Genomic DNA, 8,793 nt, shown 5'->3' on the forward strand with positions numbered 1-8,793 from the left:
CTCGCCCTCTGGAGAAGCCGACTGGAGCCAAAGAAGCGCGGGAGAGAGCGGGTGTACACCCACTCAGCTCGCAGGCGGAGAGAAAATTGCCTCAAGACCCCGCTGCCCACAACCGTCAACACCGCTTTAACTCTCCTCTGCTCCCGCTCCCGCCGAAAGCTGGAAAGGGCTAGAGGGGGCGCGGTAGCGGCAGGCGCAAGGGCGCTGGCGGCGGGGCCACCAAGGGAGACTGAGTTCCGCGCGCCGGAGCCAGCAAGCCGAGGGCGGGAACACGGCTTCTAGGTGTCCACAGTCCCCGCCTCGAGATTATGGCGCGGGAAAGAGGCGTGGAGGCACCAGATTCGTTCCCGCTCCGCACACTTGCTCCAGCGCCAACGCACAGGAAGCGCGGCAACTCCGCTGAGTGGGTTTTATGGGATTCAGGAGCCTCCTTGGGGCGCCATCGGGAGCAGCAGGACAAGCCCCCAGGACTATGAGAATCAGGAAGAAGCCGCGAATGCAGAGGGATCGCTCTTGTCATAAATCTGTTCTCCAAACGTGCATCCATATGTGAAATTTACAATCCTGAGGATCATGGTGTTACTCCGGGAATACGCATCTCAAAGCTGATGATGAGAAAACTCGATTGGGAAGGACTTGCAAAGGCAGCCTGCTATTAAGGACTTTAATTCAGAGCAGGTGTGCAGATATTCCATGGCTGTGTTGGAGAAGGGGAGTATATAATGGATGAAGGTCACATCGGTGACAGTTTTAATACAATCGAGAGAGGAACATCTGATATGTATAAACTGGAGGGTTTGAAAGGTGTATTGTAAGTACAATAAATGTGGAAAGTTGGAGGAATTGGCCTAAAGGTACGCACATTACACCCAGAGCAGCTAAAATTACCTGTTCCTCTTCTGGGTTTTCAGGGATTTGGATAAAGAATAATTGCTTTTTTTTTTTTTTTTTTTTTTCCACAACACATTTTATGAAAATGTTATCATTCACTGCCATTTTTTTAATCTTTCAGAGGTTTCTACACCCTTGAAAGCAGTGCCTGTTAAAACCACCAAAGAATCAGGATTTCGCTGATTCTTTTTTTCATTATGGATTCTGGAGCAGTAAAAATTTCAATGACAAGCAAGAGGTGGTAGAGAATACTGGAATTGAAATTAGCCAAGAATCTGAGGACAGTGTTTTGGAGAGCTAGCCTGGTCACCCCAAAAGAACATCCTGTCATTTGAGTTGGCTTGTTAGCATTTGATAGGCTTTTGAGATTTTGCCTAATGACCAAGAAAAGGACCTTGGAAAACTATGAAGAACAGTTAAGTCCTGTTTGGAACAAATACAGGTATTGTTCAAGACACTGCATGTAGCAATACTGAAGGCTAAGAAGACCTGCTGCAAGAGACCAACACAGAAGTGGTTTCACTGAGAATGTTTGCACACATGCAAAGCATTTTCTGTGCCTGCATTTCCTTCCTCCCTCTCCTCCTTCCTTCCTGTCTTCTTTGTCTCCACTCATATTCTTTCTCTTTTGTATCTTTCTTTTTCTGTGTGTTTAAAATTTCATTGTATAAACAATTTAGAGATTTAGAAGTCAATAGTCTAAATGACACTTTCTAAAGCATGGATATTAAGAATGCAACAAACTGATAAATTTGATTTCTAATCTGCAAAATGATTTACTGGAAAGCTTATTCAAATGATTTTAATAGATTGAAATATTTGTGCATAAATTATAATAAAAAGTTACTATTCCAGAGGATATAAATATGCCCCTCTAATTAGCTAAAATCTGTGCAATTAATCTTATTATGTATCAAGATATCTATCACATTTTTTATTAAATCTTTATATGCTTTTAATCATTTATTTTTAAAACATTTCTGTTTTCTTATTAGAGTTATTTGCTGGCCTGGGGAAAGGGTATAAAACAAGGTAATTCTAAAACCTTATGTATTGTTGCAATAAAATACATTTTTATTTAATTTAATAGGAAAGTAACTGGGGATGAAAGTTTACTATTACATTTTTTTCTTATCAACCTACTTCTCTGCCATTTTCTTAGTTTATATTACCAAAGTTTCTTACCTTTTTTTTAAAGATATAAGATTGATATTTCTTCTTCCATAGCAAACTTTGACTATTGTTTTTCCTGCAAATTTCAGACAAAATGAAGTCTTAATTTCAATATTACAAAATATACCTAGTAATATCTAAAACAAAGTTCACATAAAATTTAGTATTTTTGTCTCCTAAAGACCAATGTTCTTGTAAATACTGTGAAATTCCAATTCTAAAAAATTAATTTGGGTCTTGAACAAAAATTCATCAAATAGACTACTTTTTTATTCTTAGAATAGGTCTACAGAGAAGTCTTTTCCAAATTAAGCCTCCAGAGGATTTTGTTCCTCCATTTTTAATTCCCAGGTAGTAGGTAGCTTTTATGAGGGGTAGGGATGGGGATGGATTTCTTCCTTGATAGGAAGAAATTAATTTTTATATGCAAGTTCAAATATAAAGGTAACAGGTCAAATGTAAAGGTTACAGTATGGAATGAATTTTCTTCCACCCCCACATACTCCATTTTAATTCTTGCCTCTTGCTTTTATGTACTTGCATAGTTAAGAGCAGAACAGACTTAGCACAGTATCATTCTTGATATAGTTCCTGTGTTTCTTATTGTGCTACAGAAGTACATCATTATTATACATGAATTGTTATTATATGCAAAGCTTATACCTCATCTAACTTCTTGGGAAATATGTAAAATTACTCTATCATGGCTTTTCATTAGTCCAAAAATGACACCTTAATCCAAAAATATCAATTTTAATTGATAATTCACATATTCTATGATTAATTTTATTATGGGAAGCAGATGTCAATAATAATATACATGGTTATATGTTTTAGTTTCCTAGACTGCTCAAGGTAATATCGGTGGCTTAAAACAATGGGAAGTTATTAGCTCACAGTTTTGAAGCCAAAAGAAAGTCCAAATCAAGGCATCACCAAGGTGATGCTTTCTTCCCAAAGACTGTGGCATTCAGGGGCTGGTTGCCACCAATCCTTCGTTCCTCTGTCACGTGGCAATGTACATGGCGGCATCTCCTGGTCTCTCCCTTCTCTTCTGGCTTTCTACCCTATGTCAGAATTTCATTCTCTTATAAAGGACCCAGTAATAGGATCAAGTTCCATCCAGATTTAAGTGGGACACACCTTAACTGAATTAACTTCATCAAATGGTCCTACTTACAATGGGACCCACGGGAATGGAATAAATTTAAGAACATGCTTTTGGTACATGTAGCTTTAAACTATCACAGTATAACTATTCTTTGGTGACTGGTATGTTTGGAGAATGTTTACTGTGGCTTTCAAATAAGAAACCCTGTTAAGAAAAATCTTAATTAGATACTGTTCTGGTTTGCTAATGCTGCCATTTTGCAAAACACCAGAAATGGATTGGCTTTTATAAAGGGGGTTTATTTGGTCACAAAGTTACATCTTAAGGCCATAAAGAATCCAAGGTAAGGCATCAACAATAGGGTACCTTCACTGAAGAAAGCCATTGGCATTCGGAAAACCTCTGTTAGCTGTGAAGGTACATGGCTGGTGTCTGCTTGCTCCCAGGTTGTGTTTCCAAACGGCGTTCTCCAAAATGTCAGTGTCAGCTTTCAATGGCCGTCTTTAAAATGTGTCTCTGAGCTGCAGCTTCTCTGAAGTCCTTCTGTTTCTGAGCTTTTATAGGGCTCCAAGACTGAAGCTGAATGGGTGGGGCCATACCCCCATGGAAACAATCCCATCAACAGGTCACACCCCAATCAAAGGTGTTACTAATCACATTTCCATGGAAACAATCAAAAGGTTCCAACCTAATCAACACTAATACATCTGCCCACACAAGACTGCATCAAAGAACATTGTGTTTTGGGGGACATAATATATCCAAACCAGTACAGATACTATACCTATAAGACATTGCATAAAATAATCCACATTTTTACTATCTTTCTTTTTTGCAAGGCCTTCTTATAGCAAAAAGATGGTGTATACATGAGAATGCTTTGTTTCCCATTTTTACTTCAAAGTTTATTTAAAAAGCCATGACAGTGCTGTAATTTAAAAACAAAACAAAACAAAACAAAAAACAACTAAGTAACCAAAAAGTCTTGGGTCATTACACTCTAAGTTTCTTTATTTTGTTGCCCTTACTCCTTCTTAGTTATTCACAGTAATACCATTGTGATATAAAGTATTACCTGTTTGATAAAGTAAGATTTGTGATTGAGTTAAAAATGTCATTGTTGTTGGTATATAAAATTTTCTTATGATTATACTTTTGCAGGAATTTTTTAAAAGGGGTGACAGGGGATTTCACAGGCAATGAAAGGCTTGGCTGCTTTCATTGACCAGCTAACACATATGTCTGGCCATGGAAGGGTTATCAAGGGTGTACAGGAAAATAACATTTGCTGGGGAATTACTTTGAGTTCCTCTCTGTGCTTGGCATTACAGGTGCCTGTTTCACTTCATACTTTCAAAATCCCTGCCAGGGAGGTGTGAGCATCTTCCCACTTCCCTTGGGTGGGGGGACACCATCGTGAGCTGCAAAAGCATCTGAGAAAGTTGAAAGCCTCCTGGGCCAGTGCAAAGTGGTTTTCACCAACCTATCTAATTTTAGCTAAGATGTCGGTCCCAAATTTCTCAGAGGTGTGTGTGAAGACTGAAGTGGAATGAACCAGGTTGTTATTTTGGCTTAGGGGCTTTGTGCTCAAGCCTATATATCTTCCCACAGGGCTTTACCCAGGATGTCCTTACTGGCTACAGTTCATTTTTCCTGTTGCCACTAAGAGTCAAAGCAAGATACACAGTCCAGCTCTCAGCACATAAGGAGATCTGCATAGGCTCATGGACTATAATTATCCAGACAACTCATAATTCAGCCCACAGTCTGCTTTGACTTTCTCCTTCATCCATGCATATGGTGTCCGGAGTTATTTGAATTGCTATTGTGTGCCATTAGGGGGTTGTCCTCTTCAGGAACCATCAGTATATCAGGCATCCTCCAATGGGGCTCTTACACCCTCTATTATTGATGCTAGTTTCTCTATCACTGGCATGGATGGTGTAGGGGAATTCAGATTCTCTACATATGTAACTAGCCCCAATAATTTTTGTAACTTCTCAGATAGTGGGCTAGTATGGAGAGAACTCTGTTGTAAATAAGCATGCCATTTTTTTTTTTTTTTTTTGGAGTGTGCCAGTCTATGCATAAGCACTTTTGGGTCAAATAAAAGTATCTTTGACCGATCCACTTCTTCACAATGACATTCACACAGTTATTGGAAGTCATTGTTATAGGCTCAGTTTGCATAAGAACAAGATATACTGTTGACAGTTGTTTTTCAGTAGGATTGTTCCTTTCCACAGCTGGGACCAGAACTCTAGTGATACTCCTTTCCTGTTTTGTTTCTGCCACAGGCCCCACCCAAACTCTCTTGGTAGCTGGCAACATCCAACTCACAAGCTTGCCCTGTTATTAAAGTACCCAGAGACTAATCTGTTTTACAGCTATTTTTTCTTGTTGGAATGCTTGCTCAGCCTCAGTGTCCCTATATCAGTGCCTCCCACCCCCCAATTTTTTAATCAATCTATATAATGGCCGAAGTATTTGAGTTACATGGGGTATAAAGGGTCTTCAGTAATTTAATAAGCCTATAAAGACTTTCAGTTCCTATATGGTGTAGGGAGTTGGATTCTTTTGTACTTTATCTTTGACTGCTACTGGAATGACCTTTGTTTTACCAGACCAAACCACCTCTAGGAATTTTACATTGTCCAGGCCTCTGCATCTTGGCATCATTGATGGCCCATCCTTGGCTCATTAAAAGTCACTGTTATGGCAGGGCTGCAATTTCTAGAGATGTAATGCTGTCAGAAGTAAGCTTATATCATCAATGTAGTGAAACAGCAACATTTGTTGGCTTTTCCCATCTTACTAAATCAGGTGCTACCATTCTGGAATGGAGAACAGAATTTTGTAGGTACCCTTGCAGCAAAACCTGGAAAGTCTACTACTACCCACCCCCCACATAAATGCACATTGATCTTGGCTAGCTTTAGCTAGTGGGATACTGAAAAAGGCTTTAGCTAAGTCTAATACATAATGGAACTGTCCTAACAGGGGCAATAAATTATTGAGAAGCATTGCAATATTTGGCACTGTGGTGTGAATAAGAGGAACAATCTTATCTAATTCTCGATAATCAACTGTCATTATCCAATTACCATCAGGTTTTATCACTGGCCATAGAGGACTATTAAATGGGCTCTGTGCTGGTCATATGATCTCCCCTACAGTGAGTTCTTGTAATGTCTCACTGATTTCAGCATGTCCACCCAGGAGGCAACATTGTTTGGTATGGTGACCCTCTTGGATGGAGCCAGGTGAACTGGGAACCAACAAGCAGCACCCTGGATAATTGATTCCATCCTGCAAAGGCGAAATTCACCAGTGGTGGTGGTAAAGGTCTAGGTCTTGAACACATCCAACCCTAATATATATGAGAGAATGGGAGAAATACATACAATATACTTTTGGGGGATGGGGGTGGGGTGAGGCACCTGATTTGCAATGTTAGGGTGGTTTGCATTATTTGTGTGGCTTTTCCTCCATACCCATCTATCACCTTTACAGTCATATTAAATCTTTGGGGGTTCTCATTGGTGAGTGTGCACTCTGCTTCAATCTCAATAAGAGCTACAACATGCAAACAGTTGTTAGAGATCAGTGGATAATTAGCTCTACTGAAGCCTCCAATCACCTGCTGTCGCTGGTATTTGCAGGCAAACTACCATGTATTTCTGTTTCAGTGTATTCCTGCCTAAAATGCTTGCACTAGGTCAAAAAGCTATGCACATTTTTAAGGTTTGGGGTAAAAACTGCCAAATCACTCTACAGAAAGGAAGTAGCCAATTTCTCTCCCTCCAGCAGGAAGAGAGGATTTTGATTTCAACTTGAGTTCCTATGATCAGAACCAAATCAGAGACTCTAGGTCCGCCCAAAGCCAGGAAGGAAATGCACCTACATGAGGAAAGTAACGCCCTTATGAAGGGCCCCTGCTCAGACCTCAGGAAGGCTACTTGCCCCATGCTGAGTCCAGATGATCCACCAAGAAGCCTGCCAGGAGGATGGGGTCTCCCTCTCTCTAGAAAGAGAAATATCCTCGCCGCCCTGCTTAAATGTGGCCTGACGCCAGGGCAGCTCAGACCTATGTGTCCTCAGCATATCTCCTACAGCCTGCTGCTAGAACCCCTCTCCTGGCTGCCCCCACATGGATCTCTCCTGAGGAAGTGAACTGCTCCCAACCCCCACCAAGTCAGGCTTCCCCAGAACCCCCCTCACACTTGCAAGACCAGCTGTTTTAAGGAGGGTTTCCTAGGAGAAATCAGCCTTGTGCCTGGAAAAACTGGACGGCAGTCAGGGGTGGGAGGAAGGAGGGAGGATGACAAGTTTATTCATGCCCTTTTGTAAGCTGGGACTGTGTCTGACTCATCTTGTTCTCATTTGATCCACACAGCCAGTCCTTGAGATAGGTGTGTGGTTTCTGCCCCCATTTCACAACTTAGGAGACTGGTTAATCTGACCAAGGAAATGGAGTGAGTTGGGGAGTGGAGAGTTGGTTTCTGAGAGGATTTTAACTTAGGAGCCTCACAGCCTCATAGGATCCTGCCTATAAGGCTTGTGTAGTTCCTTTATGGTGTGGGGAGTTGGACACCATAAAGAAACTTCTGAGTTGGTTTCAGTTCCTTCATATGTAGATCAAAGAGGTTGACCCAGATCAGTGGTTCCTCAACTTTAGTATCAAGAGAAATACTTGGAGTGGTGTTAAAAAATGCAGATTCTTAGAGCCAACCCAATAGGTCTGGGGTGAGGCACAGCAATCTGCACCTTTTACAAGTCACCCAACTGTCAGATCCCAGAAAAGAGTCTAACATATAGAAGGAATTTCTGACCCAGGGGCCCTGCAGCTTATCTCACAGAAACCAGATGGGCCATAAAGTACAGGTTGAAGGCAGTTTTAGAAACTCCAGTCATGGTGGCACCTCAGCCCCCAAAAGGCCTGCTCCCTCCAAATAGATAATGTAGCTGCTCTTCGAAGAAGAATAGTGCATCAGAACCCTAGCAACCCATCAGCTCAGAAGTTGATAAGCCCTCACCCAATCGAGGCACAGAATACCACTCAGCAGACACTCTTCCCTCCCAATGCAGTTTTTTTCTTTAAAAATGCAGCTCTCAGAAAGAGAGCCAGAGCCATTCTCTTTCTTTTTGCTGGCTCCCACCTGCTTTCTACCTCTAATAAATCTTAAGCTTTCTACTTAAAACTTTGACTTGCTGCGTTGTGTAGATTCTTGAATGACTCGAACCTAACATCTGGTGCCATGACTTGGATCGGAGATTTGACCGAAGCTTGAGTCTCCGGCCCCTTAGGGGCAACAGGACAGCCTCTTGGTCAACCCTGTTCAGAGGACCAACTGAGGTTTAAGTTTCCTGGCCCCTCAGGGCAACTGGGCAGTCTTCCAGTCGACTACGTTCCCTGAACTACGCAGTTGTTCAAGTTTCCATGTATTCAGTGGCTTTAGTCCATCAATTCAAACCACCTTGATGTGACACCAGCTCAACCTCATGGCTCTAAAATATCTACAACTAATTTGGCCCTAGGTAAGTGACGTCTTTCTGCCCAGATCCTCCCCTCGAGAGTTTGTTCAGTGTCCTGGGGACACCTTGGCCTGCCTTAGTGC

Source organism: Choloepus didactylus, chromosome 6 (assembly GCF_015220235.1).
Source record: "Choloepus didactylus isolate mChoDid1 chromosome 6, mChoDid1.pri, whole genome shotgun sequence".
In the NCBI taxonomy this organism is placed as follows: domain Eukaryota; kingdom Metazoa; phylum Chordata; class Mammalia; order Pilosa; family Megalonychidae; genus Choloepus; species Choloepus didactylus.